General features: G+C 38.5%; 1 protein-coding gene and 1 pseudogene across 2 annotated transcripts in view; one reads left to right on the top strand and one right to left on the bottom strand.

The window, feature by feature from the left end:
- PTPRA (protein tyrosine phosphatase receptor type A) overlaps positions 1–22402 on the bottom strand; it is a 165704-nt gene that overhangs the window by 106084 nt on the left and 37218 nt on the right. The window lies entirely within an intron of this gene.
- Positions 19350–19914, top strand: LOC121477977 (annotated as a pseudogene).

Raw genomic sequence — 22402 nt, 5'->3', positions numbered from 1 at the left:
GCATAAAGAGACAAGATACAAACTGGGAGAAAATATTAGCAAAATACATATCCAAATAAGAACTTTTATCCAAAAAGTATTATTAATTCTCTAAACTAAACAGTAAGAAGACAAAGAATCTCTTTAGAAAATGAGAACAATGGGGATCCCTGGGTGGCGCAGCGGTTTGGCGCCTGCCTTTGGCCCAGGGCGCGATCCTGGAGACCCGGGATCGAATCCCACATCGGGCTCCCGGTGCATGGAGCCTGCTTCTCCCTCTGCCTGTGTCTCTGCCTCTCTCTCTCTCTCTCTGTGACTATCATAAATAAATAAATAAATAAATAAATAAATAAATAAATAAATAAATAAATAAATAAATAAATAAATAAAAGAAAAAAGAAAATGAGAACAATGAAGAGACATTTCATTGAAAAACATATTCAGATGGTAAATATGGACATAATAAGATGTTCATCATAATTAGCCATCAGGAAAATACAAATTAAATCCAGGATGAGATACTACTACCTACCAGAACAACTAAAATTAAAAAATGGCAACAAGGGATCCCTGGTTGGCGCAGCAATTTGGAGCTTGCCTTTGGCCCAGGGCATGATCCTGGAATCCCAGGATCAAATCCCACATCAGGCTCCCTGCATGGTGCCTGCTTCTCCCTCTGCCTGTGTCTCTGACTCTCTCTCCCTCTCGGTCTCTCATGAATAAATAAATAAAATCTTAAAAAAAAAAAAAATACCAAATGCTAATAAGGATACAGAGAAATTGAATCTCTCATAGGATGTTATGGGAATGTAAAATGTTATATACAGCCAGTCTGGAAAACATTTGGCAGTTTCTTTAAAAAACTAAACTTAGGGATCCCTGGGTGGCTCAGTGGTTTAGTGCCTGCCTTCGGCCTGGGGCGTGATCCTGGAGTCCCAGGATCAAGTCTGACGTCGGGCTCCGTGCATGGAGCCTGCTTCTTCCCTCTGTCTGTCTCTGCCTCTCTCTCTCTCTCTCTCTATCTCATGAATAAAAAAAATAAAATAAAAAACCTGAATTTATACTAACCACTTGACCCAGGAATGGCACTTCTGGACATTTACCCCAGAAAAATAGAAAATACGTCCACACAAAAACATGTACATTAATGTTTACAACAGTCTTGTTAATAGCTCCAAACTGGAAGCAATACAAAGGTCCTTCACAAGCAGATGGATCAGTTGTGGTACATCCATACAATGGAATACTATACTAAGACATTTAAAAAAAAAGAACAAACCATTGATACTACAAAAACTTGGATGAATCTCAAAGGCATTATGCTAAGTGAAAAATTTTAGAAGGCTACATACTGCATAATTCTGTTTAAATGACATTCACTAAATGAAAAAATTATAGCAGTAAGTTACAAAGGTTTAAGAGGATTGGGAAGAGGATCTAATTATAATGGAGTAGCATGAGGGATTTTTTTTTCTTTGTGGTGATAGAAGAGTTCTGTATCCTGATTGTTATTGTGGTTATACAAATCTAAATATCTAATAAAATTTCACAGCAGTATACACCAAAAACATAAATACATACAGACATAAATGTAAAATTCAGCCAAAAATCCAAATACAGTCTGTTTTTTAGTTAACAGTATTATACCAATATCAATTTTCTGCTTTTGAAAATGTACTGTGGTAAGATGTTATCATTGGAGCATACTGGATGACATGTAAATGGGAACCCTGTACTATTTTACAGCTTTTGAGTTTTACATTATTTTAAAAATAAAAAGTGAAAAAAAGAAAGAGTTGCCTGGGTGGCACAGCCAATTAAGCATCCAACTCCTGATTTTGGCTGAAGTCAAGATCTCAGGGTCCTGGGATTGAGCCCCACACAGAGTCTACTTGAAATTCTCTCTCCCTCTCTCTCTGCCTCTCCCATTCATGCTAACTCTCTCGCTTTCTCTCTCAAATAAATAAATCTTGAAAGAAAAGAAAGAAAGAAAAGAAAGAAAGAAAGAAGGAAAGAAAGAAAGAAAGAAAAGTTGTAAGTATACAGTTAAGCATTGTCTAGGCATTGTTTTAAAACAAATAATGAGGGCAGCCCAGGTGGCTCAGCGGTTTAGCGCAGCCTTCAGCCAAGGGCCTGATCCTGGAGACCTGCAATCGAGTCCCATGTCGGGCTCCCTGCATGGGGCCTACTTCTCCCTCTGCCTTGTGTCTCTGCCTCTCTCTCTGTGTCTCTCATGAATAAATGAATAAAATCTTAAAAATAAAAAAATAAAAAAATAAAACAAATAATGGGACGCCTGAGTGGCTCAGCAGTTGATCATCTGCCTTCGGCTCAGGTCGAGATCCTGGGGTCCTAGGATCGAGTCCCACATCAGGCTCCCTCCATGGAGCCGGCTTCTCCCTCTGCCTGTGTCTCTGCCTCTCTTTGTGTGTGTCTCTCATGAATAAATAAATAAAATACTTTAAAAAATAAATAAAACAAATAATGAAAAGGTATTCATACTATGAGATATTACATAATTCACTTCATTAAAACTCTCTGGAAATGGTGCAGAAACAAATTAACACACAAGAAAATCTGTATACATACCCAAGTATTCCATAAATGATAAAGAATTTCCAATCAGGATAAAAATGAATGGATTACTTAATAAACAGTACTAGGAAAATTGCTAAATTAATTGAGCAAAAAGCAAATTAAAAATTAGCTCATTTTATGCAATATTCCAAAAACACATATTCCAAATGATTTAAAGTTTTAAGTAGAAATAACAATAAATAATACGATGTATGTAGTATAAATAAGCTATAAAATATCTTTTTTTTTTTAAGTTTCCAGTTCTTTTTTTTTTTTTTTAATTTTCATTTTATTTACTCATGAGAGATACAAAGTGAGAGAGAGGCAGAGACACAGGCAGAGGAAGAAGCAGGCTCCATGCAGGGAGCCTGACGTGGGACTTGATCCCGGATCTCCAGGATCACGCCCTGGGCTGCAGGTGGCACTAAACCGCTGCGCCACCGGGGCTGCCCAAGCTATAAAATATCTTGAAGAAAACATTTGTAAATATTTGTCTGTTCTTGAGGTACATTAGCACTTTCTAAACATAAAGAGAAACTGGATAATTTCAAATACAAAAAAATGTTTCAACTCCTATATGTTAACAAAACATCATAAAATTTAAATCAAAATAAAACAATGAAAAGCACTTTCAAAATTTTACAAAGGACTAAATAATCTTACTAAAGTGTTTACAAATCAATAAGTACGAGCACATCCATCCATAGAAGAATGGACAAAAAGCATGAATAGGCAATTTATAAAAAAGTGAAATAATAATGATAAATTTTAAAAAGTAGTCTTTACTAACAATTTTTTTAAAAAGCAAATTAAAGCAACTAGGTGTTTTTTCACCTCTCAAACTGGCACAATATTCATAAAAGTGATAACATTTAAATGTTCATAAGCTACAGGGAAATGAATCTCAAAGTATACTGCTATAATCTGACATGTGTCTATTCTACTCATTTGGCACTTAAGTCTATGTGCTATATGATAATTTAGCTTTATATATATATGATCTAGCTCCTCAATACGACGAGAAACATCCATACAGGAATTTTCTTACTTTGTTGTTTTTCCAGCACTAAAATAAAAACCTACAAATAACAGGTATCCAAACTGTTGGTTGATATTACTGAAAATTATTTAAAAACTCTGACCATTTAAGAGAGAAACAAATAGGGACACCTGGGCGGCTTAGCAGTTTAGCGCCTGCCTTTGGCTCAGGGTGTGATCCTGGAGTCCCGGGATCAAGTCCCACATCAGGCTCCCTGCATGGAGCCTGCTTCTCCCTCCACCTATGTCTCTGCCTCTCTCTCTGTGTGTGTGTCTCTCATGAATAAATAAAATCTTAAAAAAAAAATAAGAGAGGAGCAAATAAAACTATATCTGTTACAGACTGAATGTTTGTTTGCTTCCCAAATTCTCATACTGAAGCTCTAATCCCCAATATGATATTTGGAGATAGGGCCTTTAGGAGGTAATTAGAGTTAGATTAGATCATGGGGGTGAGGCTCTGTTGATAGGATTAGTGGCCTTATAAGAAAAGAGAGCTCCCTTTCTCTCCCCTCACCCCTCCCTTGCCCCCCATGCAGAAAGGCCATGTGAGGACATACTAAGTCATCGGGTATCTGCAATCCAAGGAGTGTGTTCTAACCAGACACCAATTCTGTTAACATCTTGATCTTGGACTACCAGTCTCTAGAACTGTGAGAAATAAATTTCGGTTGTTTAAGCCATCCAGTCTATAGTGTTTTGTTATGCAGCCTTAGTGGACTAAGACAATCTCCATCCCATAATTCCCTAATCTACAAAAAGTGCCATCTTGATTTATGTATTTTCCACACCATCTGGTTTCACCATTCCTGTCTCAGGCTGCCAACCATAGCTCCCAAGTATCACACTCAGGGTCTCAGTGCTATGCAGAAAACATCCTTTCTTTTGTCAGTTTCTAGCACAGTAGCTGCTCAGAGCTCCCTCTGGACAGATGGCTTTAGTGACAAGAGGACATCACCTCTCCCTTCTTCTCTACAGAGACTCTGTTCTCTCTGTTTAGACTAGAAGAAGAGATTCCCTCATCCTTTCAAAGCCTTTTAATCTGTGTCCTTGATCCCATTTGAGATCTTTCCCCTACAGTATGCCTTCCCTTCTGAGTACCTTCAAATTTTCCTCTCTAGCCCTCATTTTCCTCTGCTTACAAATAGGCACAGATGTTCCAAACAGATTTTTTAAAATGCAAACAAAACAACTACCCCCATTTAACCTTACAGCCTCATTTCCCTTCTTTCCTCATACCTCCAACTAGGGTAAGATGTACTTTGCTTTTGGGGTGCCTGGGTGGCTCAATAAGTTAAGCATCTACCTTCAACTTAGGTCATGATCCCACGGTCCTGGGATGGAGCCCCATGTCGAGCTCCCTGCTCAGCAAGGCATCTGCTTCTACTTCTCCCTCTCTCTCCCCCACCTTCCTACGCGCACAAACACATGCTCTCTAATAAATAAAAGCTTTAAAGAGATGTGCTTTGCTTTTAGTTCCTCACTATCTACCTCCCATTAAGGACCTCACTGTATTCTTAATGCCATCACTCTCAAATCTACAAATAACCTTCTCATCAAATCCAATTTTTTCCCAGTTTTTATTCTCTTGAACTTGCATTTGACATGTGATGGTCATCTCCCTTCTCAAAAGTTTCTCAGGTTTCCAGTTCTCTGGACACAACTACAAGTAAATTTTAGCTCCCACAGCTTTTTTTCCTCTACTACTCACACACCAACATTTTATTTGAGTCCCATTATAGGCCAGGCATTGCATTAAATGTTAGGAATGCAAGAAAAGAAAAAGGCAAAGTCTTGCATTCATTTTCCAGTTTAGTCACTGACCCAACAAATTTTCACTGAAAAGCCAGACACTGTGCCACGTGCTGGGTTTAGAAAGCCAATTAAGACCTGTCCCATCTTCAATGAGCTCCTGGCCCATAGGCAAACATCTTGTACACCAACATACACTAGATACTCTTTGAGAGCAGAATCCAAGCCTACTTCTCTGAATCCCCCAAAGTGCTTACTCTCAGCAAATGCCCAATACAGGTGAAGACCAAAGGACTAACACTGCTCAGGTTAGAGACATATGTGAAAAATTAAGGAAGCGATTATTTCCTTAGAGAGGCAACAGGGCAGAGTCACACAAACTTTCATTTCAATCTTAGCTCTGTCACTTAGCTTGGTATCTAACTTTTGAGTTTTCATTTCCTCATCTTTATTTTTTTAAAGATGTTATTTATTTATTTATAAGAGGCAGACAGACACAGGCAGAGGGAGAAGCAGGCTCCATGCAGGGAGCCTGACATGGGACTCAATCCTGGGCCTCCAGGATCACGACCGGGGCTGAAGGCGACACTAAACCCCTGAGCCACCCAGGCTGCCCTATTTCCTCATCTTAAAAACAACAATCTCTCCCCACTAGTATCAGCGGAGTGCTGTACTATAAAATATATATGTGTAAGTATATCTACATGTAATACGGTAAAACCTCTATCATTGAATCTAGTACACAGCAGGTACTGTCCAAGTGTTCCTCCTAGTGTGTTCCTAATTTTCCTTTGTATTCACTAATCCTTTACCATGACCAAAATGATGACTGGCATTCAAATTATACATCTCGGGCAGCCTGGGTGGCTCAGCTGTCCTATTCAGCACCCCCCTCCCGTTTTTTCTAAAGTAGGCTCCATGCCCTATGTGGGGCTGAAACTCACAACCCTGAGATCAAGAGTCTGATCTAAAGAGTCTAAAAACTCTACTGACTGAGCCAGCCAGGGACCCCCTCCTCTGCCTATTTTTAAATCAGGTTTGTTCTGATGTTGAGTTGTAAAAGTTCTTTATGTATCTTGGATATTAACCCCTTATTGAATATATCATTTGCAAATATATTCTCCCATTCAACTGTTTGATTGTGGATGATTTGTTTTTCTGTGCAAAGCTTTTCATTTTGGGGCAGTCCCATTTAATCTTTCATTCTTAAAGAAGAAAGAATAGGCAAGGATCACCAGACCAAGATAAACAGGAAAAAAAAAATGACTGGAGGAAATAGGGATCATTTCAGAAAAACAAACTTTTAAAAATTACTATCTTCAGAAATAAAAAATAAATGCACTTTTTAAAATTCAGAAAACAAGGGGTGCCTGGATGGCTCAGTCAGTTCAGCATCCAACTCTTGGTTTTGGCTCAGGTCGTGATCTCAGGGTTGTGAGAGAGAGCCCCACCTCAGGCTCTGCACTCAGTGGGGGGAGTTGGCTTGAGATTCTCTCTCTCCCTCTTCCCCTACTTGCCCTCTCTCCAAAATAAATAAATCTTTTAAAAAAGAATAAAGAGGGATCCCTGGGTGGCGCAGCGGTTTGGCGCCTGCCTTTGGCCCAGGGCGCGATCCTGGAGACCCGGGATCGAATCCCATATCGGGCTCCTGGTGCATGGAGCCTGCTTCTCCCTCCGCCTGTGTCTCTGCCTCTCTCTCTCTCTCTCTGTGACTATCATAAATAAATAAAAAAATTTAAAAAAAAAGAATAAAGAAAATTCATTAAAGGTGAAAAATATTAATCTTCAGATTAAGAGGGCCCACCCAGTGCACACTATGGAATTCTGGAAAATATAGAATATAAATGATAAGCTTCCAGAGATGGAAGATTAATTTCCTACAGGAAACAAAAATGAGGATAAATTTCTACATCTCATAAACAACAATGGATATCAGAAAAAGCAGAACAAGGACTTCAAAGCTCTGACGGAAAATAACCTGCAACTTAGAATTCTATACTCAATCAAACCATCACATAAACGTAAGGGAAGGACAGATATTAGAAGGCATCAAAGTTTATTTGCCATGTGCCCCTTCTCTCAAGAAGTTACCTGAGAATGAACTCCAAAAAAACTTAAAAAAAGAAAAAAAGAAAGAAAAAATGGGGTGCCTGAGTGGTTCAGTCAGTTGGATATTCAACTCTTGATTTCAGCTTGGGTCTGATCTCTGTGGCCATGAGCCCCATGTTGGCTCCACACTCAGTGTAGAGTCTGCTTGGGAGTCTCTCTCTCCCTCTCCCTCTGCTCCTCCCGTCCCCTGCTCATTCTCTCTCTAAAATAAATAAATAAATAAAAGTTAAAAGAAAAAAAAAAAAGGAAAGACTGAGATCAAAGATCAGTTGAGTGGGTCCAACTCAAAAACGTAGGGTAAATCTCAAGAATGCAGTTGTGCAGATGGCCCGAAAACAATCAGTATAAATGTGAGCAAGGTCTTAATAGACTAGAATGTGTATGACTGAGAGCTTGGGGAAAAGTGAGATAATAATAAAGTCAGACAAGAAAAAAAGAAAATTAGAATCAACAAGAAAAAACTGTATGAGGGGGCACTTGGGTGGCTCAGTAATTGTCTGCCTTCAGTTCAGGTCATGATCTCAGGGTCCTGGGATTCAGCCCCGTGTGGGGCTCCTTGCTCAGTGGGGAATCTGTTTCTCCCTCTCCCTCTGACCCTCCCCCACTCCTCATGCTCTCTCAAATGAATACATTAAAAATATTTTAAAAGTGTATGAGTCTCTCTCAAGTAAATAAATAAAATACTTTAAAAATATATGACTGGAAATAATGGATACTTTCAAAAAAGAATTAATTTTTTTCCTTCATTTTCTCCTTTGAATAGCCCAGGGTCCACAACATTAAACTTACAGGGAAAAATATATAAACCCACAAAACAATACTTGGCCTGAGAATGAGTAATATTTACTTAGCTATAGTAATGTAAATGCTGTTTATGGGCTTTTACAGTTTTATTTATCTTTAAAGATTTTATTTATTTATTTATTTGTTTATTCATTCATTCATTCATTCATTCATGAGAGATGCAGAGAGACAATGGTAGAGACACAGGTAGAGGGAGAAGCAGGTTCCGTGCAGGGAGCCTGATGAGGGACTCAATCCAGGGACTCCAGGAGACAAAGGGAGACATTCAACCACTGAGCCACCCAGGCATCCCCGGCTTTTTCAGTTTTAGAGATAACCTATGGATAGACCATGAAAAGCTTGGCAGTGTTCTGAGGACAGTATAGAGAGGTTAAAATTTTGACAGGTTAAACTGAAAACTGCATCTGACAGAAAGAAAGGAATGTTAATATCATCTGACAAAGTGGGAAAGGTAAAACATACTACTGAAAATGAACACAACAAAAGATAGAGGCTCAAGAGTATTTCTAGTAGTTAGAAAGTTAATTGACTTGTTAATGGGTTAAATTTTTGTCTCTTCAAAAGATGTTAAAGTCCCAATCCCCCAATACCTGTGAATATGATCTTATTTGGAAACAGGGTCTTTGCAAATGATCAAGTTAAAATGAGGTCATCAAAATGGGCCCTAATCCAATACGAATGGTATACATGTAAAAACAGGACATTTGGACCCAGCGAAAGACACGCATAGAGGAAAATGATGCGAAGTCACAGGGAGAACATCATGTATAAGGCCAAGAATGTCTGAGGCTACCAAGAGTTAAGAGAGGCAAGAACAGATTCTCTTCTCCAGCCCTCAAAAGGAAGCAGCTGACACCTTAATTTTTTACTTCTAGCCTCCAGAACTGTGAAATAAAAAATTTCCGTTGTTTGAACCACCCAGTTTATGGTACTTTGTCATGGCAGCCCCAGGAAACTAATACACAAAAGAAGAAAAAAATCATGCACACAACAATTTGGAGAGGGGAGAGAGCAGCATGTGGTAAATCTTCATCACTCATACTGATGTAGAAAATCAGGTAAGGTGATTTTTTTTAAGGTTAAAAAAACAAACAGCAATATAAGTATATAATTTAGCTTTATAAATGGAGCTCATCAATAAAACAGACTCGGGGTGCTTGGGGTGGCTCAGTTGGTGAAGTATCTGCCTTCGACTCAGGTCATGATATCCTGGGATCCTGGGATCGAGCCCCGTGTCCAGCTCCCTGATCAGTGAGGAGCCTACTTCTCCCTCTCCCTCTGCCGCTCCTCCTGCTTGTGCTCTCTCGCTTGTGCTCTCTAATAAATATAATCTTAATAAAAAAACAATAACAACAAACCAGTCTTAAAGAAAACAATTATAGCATATCACAACCAATAGGATAGGGAGCTGAAGAACATGTTTATTTCAGGCTCTTTTGCAGTATCTTCTTTATAACCTTGTGTGCATATTACAGTAAGAATTAAAAACTTTTTAAAGTTATAGAACATGCATAGTATAATCTCATCTTTACAAAAAAAATTATGACAACTGAATTTTTAAAACAGGTAAAGTACTTCAATAGACATTTCTCCAAAGAAGATATCCAAATGGCCAATAAGCAGATGAAAAGATGCTCTCAACATCACTAATCACTAGGGAAATAAAAACCAAAACCACAACAGGATACCATTTCACACCCATTAATATGGTTATTATTAAAAAATGAGATCATCACCTCACACCTGTCAGAATGGCTAAAATAAAAAACACAAGAAACAAGTGTTGGAGAGGATGTGGAGAAAAAGGAACCCTCTAGCATTGTTGGTGGCAACCCAAACTGGTACACTGTTGAAAACATTATAGAGGTTCCTCAAAAAGTTATCCTATGGGGTGCCTGGGTGGCTCAGTGGTTGAGTGTCTGCCTTTGGCTCAGGTTATTATTCCAGGGTCCTGGGATTGAGTTCTGCATTGGGCTTCCTATGTAGAGCCTGCTTCTCCCTCTCCCTCTGCCTATGTCTCTGCTTCTGTCTCTCATAAATAAATAAATAAATAAATAAATAAATAAATAAATAAATAAATAAATAAATAAATAAAAAATCTTTAAAAAAAATTTTTTAGAAATGTTACCCTATTATCCAGTAATTGCACTACTGGGTATTTACCCAAGACATACAAATACACTAATTCAAAGGGACATGTGGGGGATCCCTGGGTGGCGCAGCGGTTTGGTGCCTGCCTTTGGCCCAGGGCGCGATCCTGGAGACCTGGGATCGAATCCCACATCAGGTTCCCAGTGCATGCAGCCTGCTTCTCCCTCTGCCTGTGTCTCTGCCTCTCTCTCTCTCTCTCTCTGTGACTATCATAAATAAATAAAACTATTTAAAAAAAAACAAAAAACAAAGGGATATGTGTACCCTCATGTTTACAGCAGTATTACAATAGCCAAATTATGGAAGCACCCCAAGAGTCTATTGATACATGAATGGATAAAGAAGATTTGCCGTGTAAACACACATGTATACACATACATGCACATATGCACAAACACACACACACACACACACACACACGGGAATATTATTCAGCCATTAAAAATAAAATGAAGGGCAGCCCCGGTGGCCCAGTGGTTTAGTGCCGCCTTCAGCCCAGGGCATGATCCTGGAGACCCGGGATCAAGTCCCACGTCAAGCTCTCTGTATGGAGTCTGCTTATCCCTCTCTGTGTTTCTGCCTCTCTCTCTCTCTCCCTCTCTCTCTCTCTCATGAATAAATAAAATCTTTAAAAAATATATTAAAAGCAAATAAAATGATATCCTGCCACTTGGAATGACATGGGATGGGGCTAGAGAATATTATGGTAAGTGAAATAAGTCAGAGAAATAAGTCAGTCAGAGAAAGACAAATAAATACCATATGATTTCACTCATGTGTGGAATTTAAGAAACAAAACAAACGAGCAAACAAAAGAAAAGAGAGAGAGAGAAACCAAAAAACAGACTCTCCTAACTATACAGAACAACTGATGGTCACCAGAGGGGAGGTGGGCAGGGGATGGATGAAATAGGTGATGGGGATTAGGGAGTGCTCATCACTAGATGAGCACTGGGTGATGTATGGAAATGCTGAATCACTTATATTGTACCCTTGAAACTAATAACACTATATGTTAACTACATTAGAATTAAAATTTTTTTTTAACGAATGAATAAAAAAATACAAAGTAAGTGCTGGTAAGGATATAGAAAAATCAGAAATCTTGTGCAATGCTGATGGGATTGTAAAATAGTGCAGCCACTGTGGAAAACAGTATGGTGGTAAAAAAATAAAAAAATAAAAAAATAAAAAACCTGAACATGGAATTAATGACTATCTGATCTAGCAATTCCACTTCTAAGTAGATACCTCAAAGAAATGAAAGCAGGGACTTGAGATATCTGTATACCAATATTCATTATGGCATTATTCACAACAGACAAAAGGTGGAGACAACTCAAATGTCCACCAAAGGATAAAGGAATGAATAAAATGTGGTATATACATACAACAGAATATTATTCAGTCCTAAAAAGGATATAAATTGATACATGCTACAATATGGATGAACCTTGAAAACACTGTGTTAACTGAAATAAGCCAGACACAAAAAGATAAATATTGTATACTTCTACTTACATGAGGTACCTAAAGTAATTGAATTCATAGAGAAAGAAAGTATAATGAACAGTGGTTGCCAGGGTTTGAAGGAAAGGAAGAATGAGATTTAGTTTATAATGAGTTGGTTTCAGTGGGGAAGATGAAAAAGTTCTGGAGATGGATGGTGGTGACGGCTGTACATCAATGCAAATATACATGATGCCAATGAATTGTACACTTAAAAATGATGAAAATGAAAAGTTTTAGGTGTGTATAAGAAATAACAAAAAATACGTATACAAACACATTAACCTATAAAATCTCTTCAGTGCTACAGAGGCTCTCATGCATCCATCCAGTGACAACCTCTCACCTCCTGCTAAAGGAGCCACTAGTCTGACTACCATCATATCTCATCTTCCAGTATCTAAACTACATTTACTTTTGCTGTGTCTGGCTTCTTTCACTTAACATTATACGTCTGAGATTCATCCATGCTATTATGTGTATTGGTAGTCTGGTCTTTTCTATTGCTGAAAAAGATTCCATTATATGAATAGATCACAATTTATATTTATCTATTCACCTATTTTTGGACATTTGATTATTTCTATTTTTTTTTTAGCTATTACAAATAAAGCTTCAGTGTACATTTATATGCGAGTACTTTTGTAGACCTACATTTTCACTTCCCAATGGTAAAAACGCAGGAATGGCATTGTAGAAAATATCCAACAGTTTTCCAAAGCTGCAGTGCCGATTTACACTTCTACTTTAAAACCTGGAGCAATGGGAAGCTTGAATAATAAAAATCTATTTTTCCTTTATTAATACAAGTTACTTAATGCTACACATAAGGCAGAGTATTGCACTCTTTGACTGTTTCCATGCATCAGTTCTTCAACAAGTATGGAGATCAGAATTACTTGTGCTCTACCCACAGAAACTTTAATTCAACAAGGGCAGGGTGACAGGGCATAGACTTTTTTTTTTTTTTAAAGCTCTTTAATTCAAATTCATGAGCAGTTTGAGAACCATTATATTGTTTTGAAACGCAAAAAATAACCTACTCGTACAGCTTAGAAATAAACTGGAGTGGGAGAGAATCTGATTTTAGCTTTATTTTGTGAGAACACTAACTCAGGTGACAAAGCCTCCTCGCAGCTCTAATTTCTCTTACCTTAGTTACTTGAACCACATCTATCACCACTCATTGGAATTCCATTAAATACCTTTGGGGGGGGGGGGTGCCACCTGCAACTAGCAAAGGAAAAAACCTTTAGAAAGACAAAACAGCCCAATTTAAACCCATGGATTGTTCCCAGGGAGAGGAATACACTTTAACAAGATGTTTCAGGGAGCTCCATCTGAAGAGCTCATGAGAACTTGATTCAATGGGAAATCAGGTCTTTCCAGGGAAGGCAGGAGTACTCCTCTCTTGTTCCCCAAACTAGGACTCTTCTACTGCACTGTTCCTCTAGGGAACATGTGGCAATGACTGAAAATACTTTTGATTGATTGATTGCTTTTAAGTACTGCAAGTGATTCCACTGTGCAACCAGAGCTGAGAACCACTCTCCCATCCATTCTTCTGGATCTCATCCTTTCTTCTCCATCTATCTTCAGCCTTGGCTGTCTTCAGAACCTTAGATCTATATATACCCTTGTCTTCTAGACCTAAGTATCTCACAAGCACCTCTGATTCAAATAACCAATACTGAAAGAAATACGTTATTTTATTTTATATCTGTTCCCCTAATTGCTTATCCCAGTGGATAAAGATCACCATCTACCCCAGGAGTCAGCCGACTTTTTCTATAAAGAGCCACACAGTAAATATTTGGCTTTGCAGATAATGGAGCCTCTGTCACAATTATTCAGCTCTGGTGTTTAGCACAAAAGTAGCCACAGACAACAAGTTTGAATACAGATGTAGTCCAACAAAGCTTTATAAACACTGACATTTGAATTTTATGTAATTTCTCCATGTCCATGTCATAAAATATACTTCCGATTTTTTCAACCACTTTAAAAGGTAAAAACAATTCTTTGTTTATAGGCTGTGCAAAAGCTATCAGCAGGTCACAGTTTGCCAACTATCCCTTTGCCCAAATCAGAAATCCCAGTTGTCCCAATTTTGTCCTTTCTCTTAGTCACCAGAGTCCATCACTACCTCCAGCAAAGTACTTGTCACAAACCACTGCAACTGTTCATGGCCTGCCTCCACAGGCATTAAGATCCTTGATTAAGAACTATGTCTTAATAATATTCATAAAGGAGTGCCAGGGTGGCTCAGTTAGTTAAGCACCCAACTCTTGATTTTGACTTAAATCATGATCTCAGGGTCATGAGATCCAGCTCCGCAAGGCTCCAGGCTGGGTGTAGAGCCTGCTTAAGATTCTCTCTCCCCCTCTCCCTCTGCCCCTCCCTGCTTACTCTCTCTAAAAATAATAATTAGTAATAATATTCATAGAGCCTAGCAGAGTTCTTAGAACACACACATTAAGCAATCTACAAAAAGGCTCTTTTTAGGGGGTGCCTGGGTGGCTCAGTCAGTTAAGTGTCTGACTTCGGCTCAAGTCATGATCTCAGGATCCTGGGATGGAGCCCCAGGTCAGGCTCCCCACTCTGCAGGGAGTCTGCTTGTCTTTCTCCCTCTGCCTTTCCACTTGCCTCTCCCCCTGCTCATACTCTCTTCTCAAGTAAGTAAATAAAATCCTTTTTAAAAAAAAAAAGGCTTTTTTGAAGATTTTATTTTTTTTAAAGATTTTATTTATTTATTCATGAGAGACAGAGAGAGACAGAGAGACAGAGACAGAGACATAGGCAGAGGGAGAAGCAGGCTCCATGCAGGAAGCCCGATGTGGGACTCGATCCCAGAATCCTGGGATTATGCCTTGAGCCAAAGGCAGATGCTCAACCACTGAGCCACCCAAGCATCCCGAAGATTTTATTTTTTTAAGTAATCTCTATACTCCACATGGGGCATGAACACACAACCCTGAGATCAAGAGTGGCATGTTCTACCAACCAAGCCAGCCAGGCAACACAGGCTCTTTGTTCCCAAATTTTTCCCCTAGTTCAAAACAAAGAAAATTCCACCACCATGAAAGTTAATGGTATAGCCTACGAATTTGACTCTTTCCTATTCTAAGACTCCAGTTTCTTTTTCAGTTTAGCTTATTCTTGAACTTGGTAATAGTAAGATTTAAAGAGAAAAGAGAATCAGCAAATTTTAAAAAGCATTAAAGGCCCAGGCAAACATGGATCATATACCTTATTAAGTACAAATAATAATCATTAATCATTAATATCCAATGACTTAATTAATAATTGCTTATTTTCTGTTTTCTGGGTGGCTTTTCTGCTTTTCAAAGCCAACAAATATTGCCTGCATCGTTGAAATAATCGACTTGGTCAAATCTTGGAAGATGCCAGCTCTATGGCTGATTATCAATTAGAAATAACTAGGCACATGAAAAAGTAGCAACTCAACAAGGATTACAATAATAACCACTTATTAAGCGCTTATTATGTGCCAGGCATTGTGTCAAACTGTATAAACTACATTATTTTTTTTTTAATCTACATTATTTAACATTATCTCTGAAACAAGCACAGGAAATCAATGCTTCATTTTGCAGATGAAAACACTGTGGCATAGAACTATTAAATAACCTGTCTGCAGTTACAAACAACTGGTAAACAGCAGTACAAACAGTGCAAACAATTGGTAAGTTACAAAGAGGAGACTCAAATCCAGATATATATGATTCCAAAATCTGTTCTCACTCCCTAGTTGAATAGAGCCTATAACCAATATACGTCAATAGCCACTTGAGGAGAAGGGCTTCCCTCCAGAAGGAGCTAAACGGAAAATTTTGAAGCCCCATTTGAAATGTATCATAACAGTCATATAATTAGAAAACTCCTAAGTATGATGCAATGTACAAAGCCAGTCTAATCACTGTCTGAATAAAATATACTGGAAGAGCCGATTCTTGATATAGCAGAACATTCTACTCTGAAGATAGAACCAAACCTTGTAGCAAATTAAAGAGACACTGCCATGATTTCATTTCCTACTGTTAATAAAGCCATTGCCAGGAAGTCTCATGCTTACTATAGCAACAACTGGTCTAACTGTTCACCAAGTCTCTGCCTTTTTACTTCCTCAGGAAGTAGACAGGAAAATCAGGCTCCTGATCTTTTTTAAAGCAGAGCTGCCATTTAAAAATAGAAATTAATAAATGAACATGTAAAAAGTAGTTTTGTGGTTTGGCTGATATCCAATCTGTGTATATTAAGGTCAATCTTTTCTTTTTTAAGGTTTATTTTTTTGAGAAAGAGAACAAGAGAGAGAGCACAAATAGAGGGGAGGGGCAGAGGGAAAAGCAGACTCCCTGCTGAGCAGGTAGCCCAATGCAGGGCTTGATCTCAGGACCCTAGGATATGACCTGAGCTGAAAGCAGAGGCTTAACCAACTGAGCCACCCAGGCTCCCCTAAGCTCAATCTTTAAAGCACAGTCATCTTTTTTTTATCTTGCAACACAACAATCTAGAAAATGTACTAAAACTCTCTAGCTACTCTAATCTAGAAGTGCTGGATAAATACTAACATACTTTGAGAACCTTAGCTAAGTTCTCAAGAAACTGAACAAAACTGCCAGTGGCATGAAACAAAATGTGAACCAAAAGCCAGAGCTGGAGGGCACCTAGCCAGCTCAGTCAGTGGAGAGCACAATTCTTGATCTCAGGGCTGAGAGTTCGAGCCCCACATTGGGTTTAGGGATTACTTTAAAATAAAACTAAAACAAGACAAAACAAAACCCAAAAAAACAAAGACAGAACTGGAAGTATGAGCTGACTTCTGTAGTGGCCCCAGAAGCATTGGTGAAGACATTTGAATAAAGTAGGCAAGTAGAAGAAAGGAGACAGGAAGCAGGCTCCTGAGAAAGATGAGAAATTGGATCCAAGACCTCTTGCAAAGTTGTAGCCCTAGGGCAGCCCCAGTGGCTCAGCAGTTTAGTGCTGCCTTCAGCGTGATACTGGAGACCAGGGATCGAGTCCCACGTCAGGCTCCCTGCGTGGAGCCTGTTTTCTCCCTCTGCCTGTGTCTCTGCCTCTCTCTGTGTGTCTCTCATGAATAAATAAATAAAATCTTTAAAAAATCTGTCAAATAAATAAATCTTTAAAATATACAAAATAAAATTTACATAAAAATGCAAAGAACATAAAATAACCAAAACAATTGTTGATTTAAAGAGAGAAGAATATCTGAGTCCAAAAAACAAGGCCACTTTGCACTCTTTTCCCTATGGTCCAAGCCATTCCAACAAACTTCTTTCACCAAATTATGAATCATAAGAAAGCTGTTACCTTGATAGAAACTCTCTATGAAAAACTAAAGCTAATGACACATTTAATGGTGAAATATTAAAAAAAAACAAAACAAAACAAAACAAAAAAAATAATGGTGAAATATTGAATGCTTCCTCCCTAAAATCAGTAACAAGGCAAGAATACCTATTTTACCATTTTTTAAAAAGATTTTATTTATTTATTCATGAGAGGCAGAGACAGAGGCAGAGAGAGGAGCAGGCTCCACACAGGGAGCTCAATGTGGGACTCAATCCTAGGACTCCAGGATCAAGCCCTGAGCCGAAGGCAGATGCTCAACCGCTGAGCCACCCAGGGATCCCCTATTTTACCATTTTTATTCAGCATTATATTGGAAGGTCCTAGGTAATGTAACAAAGCGAGAAAAATAAATTAAAAACTAGCTATGTTAGGAAAGTAGTAATAAAACTGTATTCACAGAGATCTTATAGATAGAAAACTTTAAGTCCACAAAATAGTAGAAACAGTAAGTTTAACAGTAGCAGAATGTAAGGTCAAAATAAAATAAATATATATGTAAACGTCAACTGTATCTTTAGATATTAGTAATAAAGAGTTGGAAATTGAAATTTCTTAAAATACCATTTATAACAGGATTTTAAAAACACACTAATTACTTAGGGATAACTATTAACATAAGATGTACAACACCTGTACTACAAAACCCTACTGAACTTACATAATACTTAAATAGACATATATAATCTGTTCATGGATGAAAAGACTCAATGTTGTAAAAGATGTCAATGCATCCCAAGCTAATTTACAGATTCTCAGGTTTTTTAATGGAAACTGACAAGCTGATTCTAAAATTTACATGAAAACCCAAAGATCTTATAATAACAAAAAAAATACTGATAAAGAAAAAAAAAGTTTGGAAAACTACCTAGCAGTAAGCAAAACAATGCTATGGGTATACGGACATATAAATCAAAAGAATAGACCACAGAGTCCAGAAATAGAACCACACATATTTGACCATCTGATTTTCTACAAAGATGCAAAGGTAATTCAACAGGGGCAGTAGAATCTTTTCCACAAGTAGGGCTAGTACAACTGGATACCCATACAGGGGAAAAATGAACTTTGCATCTTATTCTCACGCCACTAACATTAACTGGAAAGGATATTAGATCTAAACCTAAATATAACAGCTAAAAGCATAAGAACAGTAAGAAAAAACTTCACAATCTCGAGAGTGTATTAATTTGATATTACAGAGTAACAAATTACCAAAAAATTGGAGGTGAGAAGTCCATGGCTGCATTTTCTGTGAAGGATCTCACAATGATAAACTCAAGGTGTCTGCCAGGCTGTGTTCCCATGGTGTTCAGGATCCTCATCTAATTTCACCTAGTTGGGGCAGAATTCAGCTCCCTACAGCTGTAGAACTAAGATCGCTGTTTCTTTGCTACTTCTTACTCAGGAGCCATTCTCCGCTGTTAGAGACCATCTGCAATCTTCGCCATATAGGACCCTCCATCATCAAAGCCAGCAATGGAAAAATTTCCCTCTTGCTGAAGTCTCATGTTTCAAACCTTTTGATTCTCCTGGCTTTGGCTTCTAGACCCATATTTTAAGGGTTCATGTGATTAGTCTGCCTTTAAGTGACTCAGTCAAATGCTTAATCACATCTTTAACATCTTTTGCTATGTAATATAATCACTGGAGTAAAATCTCATCATATTCACTGATCCTGCCCACACTCACAGGAAAGAAATAATAGAAGTGTGCAGGTCCTTAAGACTCCTGAGGCCCTTTTTTTCCCCCCAAAGATTCTATTTATTCATTCATGAGAGACACACAGAGAGAGGCGGAGACACAGGCAGAGGGAGGAGCAGGCTCCATGCAGGGAGCCCCACGTGGGACTCGATCCCAGGTCTCCAGGATCACGCCCTGGGCTGAAGACGGCACCAAACTGCTGAGCCACCAGGGCTGCCCAAAACCCCTGAGGTCTTATTAGAATTCAGTCTATTACAGATAGACTGAACAATAGATTGGACACACACAAAAAAAAACATGAACTCTTAAAAAAAAAAAGTGGTGCTCTTCCCCCGAGCGGCCTGAGGTGACCTCCGGAGATGGTTCGCTACTCGATGGACCCAGAAAACCCTACAAAATCATGCAAGTCGAGAGGTTCGAATCTTCGTGTTCACTTTAAGAACACACGTGAAACTGCCCAGGCCATCATGGGTATGCATATTCGAAAAGCCACCAAGTATCTGAAAGATGTCACTTTGCAGAAGCAGTGTGTGCCATTCCGTCGCTACAATGGTGGAGTTGGCCAAACAGTGGGGCTGGACACAAGGTCGGTGGCCCAAGAAGAGTGCTGAATTTTTACTGCACATGCTTAAAAATGCGGAGAGTAATGCCGAACTTAAGGGTTTAGATGTAGATTCTCTGGTCATTGAGCACATCCAGGTGAATAAAGCCCCCAAGATGCGACGTAGAACCTACAGGGCTCATGGCCGGATTAATCCATACATGAGCTCTCCCTGCCACATTGAGATGATTCTTACTGAAAAAGAGCAGATTGTTCCTAAACCAGAAGAGGAGGTTGCACAGAAGAAAAAGATACCCCAGAAGAAACTGAAGAAACAAAAACTTATGGCCCGGGAGTAAATTCTGCATAGAATAAATGCAAATAAAAATAAAAAAAATAAAATAAAATAAAAATAAAAAAAATTTTTAAAAAAGTGGTAATTTGGACTTCATCAAAACTACAAATTTCTGCTCTTTGGGAGACACCATTAAAAAACAAAAGCCCAGGCAACCCGGTGGCTCAGCAGTTTAGCGCCACCTTCAGCCTGGGGTGTGATCCCGGAGACCCAGGATAGAGTCCCACATCGGGCTCCCTGTATGGAGCCCGCTTCTCCCTTTGCCTGTGTCTCTGCCTCTCTCTGTGTGTGCCTCTTATGGAAAAAAAAAGCCCAAGGGTACCTGGCTGGCTCAGTTGGAGGAACATATGACTCAATCTTGGGATCATGAGTTCAAGCCCCAGGATGGCTGTAGAGATTAAATAAATAAAACTTTTTAAATAAAAAACAAAAACAAGCCACAGGCTGGGAGAGAATATCTGTATACATATACGTAATTAATGACTGTATCCAGAATATACAAAGAACCCCTGGGGCCACCTGGGTGGCACAGTAGGTTAAGCATCAGCCTTCAATTTAGGTCATGATCCCAGAGTCCTGGGATAGAGCCCTGCGTCAGGGTCCTCTGCTCAGTGAGGAGACTGCTTCTCTCTCCTCTCCCCCTACTTCTGCACACTCTCTCGCTCTCTTTCAAATAAAATCTTAAAAAAAAGAACAACCTTACAACTCAAGCATAAGATACTATTAACAAAAAAATGCAACAAATGGGCAAAGGATTTAAGGTGACACTTTACAAAAGTAAAAACACAAATGGCCAATAAGGACATAAACAGATATCCAACATCACTAGTCACTAGGAAAATGCAAACCATAATGAGACATCCATAATGGCTAAAAAGTAAAAGACTGACAATACCAAGCGTTGGTGAGGATGTGGAAGTGAAACTCTTGCATACCACTGATGAGAACGTAAAGTATAAAACTACAAATATAAAAAAAAAAACTACAGATATAAATCAGTTTGGAACAAACAAACAAACAAAAAACAATTTGGCAGGTTCTTATAAAATTAAACACACACTTAAAACCATAAAGCCCAGCAGCAGTTCTACTTCTAAGATTTACCCAACAGAAACAAAGACCTATATCTAACCAAAGACTTGAACACATATGCTCCTAGCAGCTTTATGCATAAGGGAATCAAACTAAAAAAAACCCTAAATGCTTATTAACATATGGAAGATAAACTATAGTATATTCACACGATGGAATACTAATCAGAAAAAAGAAACAAAGAAACTGACACCTAGCAACATGGATGAATGTCAAAAACATCATGCTCACTAAGTGGCCTGAGGTGATCTCTGAAAACGGTTTGCTATTCGACTAGACCCAGAAAACCCTACAAAATCATGCAATCAAGAAGTTCGAGGGGCACCCGAGTGGCTCGGTGATTGAAATGCTATGTATCTTCATTTGGTGGGATGGTCACTTTGATAAATTTGGCAAAACTCATCCAATTGTGTATGGAAAATGGGTACATTTTATTGTAAGAAAATTTATTATACCTCAATGAAGTTGATTTTATTTTTAAATTTTTATTTATTTATGATAGTCAGAGAGAGAGAGAGAGGCAGAGACACAGGCAGAGGGAGAAGCAGGCTCCATGCACCGGGAGCCCGATGTGGGATTCGATCCCGGGTCTCCAGGATCGCGCCCTGGGCCAAAGACAGGCGCTAAACCGCTGTGCCACCCAGGGATCCCAATGAAGTTGATTTTAAAAGGTAATCTCAATATTTGATATCCTGAAGATGTGCTTGCAATACGATCTTCTTACCCAACAGTCATTCATAACAAACTTAAATACAAGGCAAAAAAATGAAATTAAACAGAAGTTAACAGCTAATTAATCGCTATTTAAAAGTCCATCAGTGTTATCCATCACATTAATAAAGAAGCGAAACACATGATCATCTCAATGCAGAAAAAGCATTTAACAAAATCACTTCATCACAAAAATGCTTCACAATACTCACAGTGCACAACACTGTCCACTACACTTTTTTTTGTCATCTCACAAATCCACAAATTTACTCACTTTTCCATAGATTCATCATGCACTACATATGTTACCTTAGCTCTTTCTGAAGTGACCTCATGTACAAACCAGCAAATATTCCCTTCATTTTTCTGGATGTATCTTATTGTTGATTCATTAACACTGAACTAACAGCCAATAGCACTTTAACTTATGATTGAACAAAGCTTATCTAATGTACATGCATGTGTGCACACATACATATAGATGCATGTATGTTTAAGTATACATACATGTTTATGTATGCATACATATGCGTATATTAGCTAGTAGCTCTGCCCACTGAGAGGGCCTAGGTGCACTGATTCCCCAGGAGAACAATCATATCTAGCATCTAGATTTGGTTTCTAAATACATTCTATTCTTCAATAAAAGGAATCAATTCACTTCTTGGTGAAATGACTGATTTCAGGGC

The sequence above is a fragment of the Vulpes lagopus genome, chromosome 18, assembly GCF_018345385.1.
Source record: "Vulpes lagopus strain Blue_001 chromosome 18, ASM1834538v1, whole genome shotgun sequence".
Classification (NCBI taxonomy): Eukaryota; Metazoa; Chordata; class Mammalia; order Carnivora; family Canidae; genus Vulpes; species Vulpes lagopus.
The sequence above is the reverse complement of the archived record's forward strand: the minus strand, read 5'-3'. Positions and strand labels throughout refer to the sequence as shown.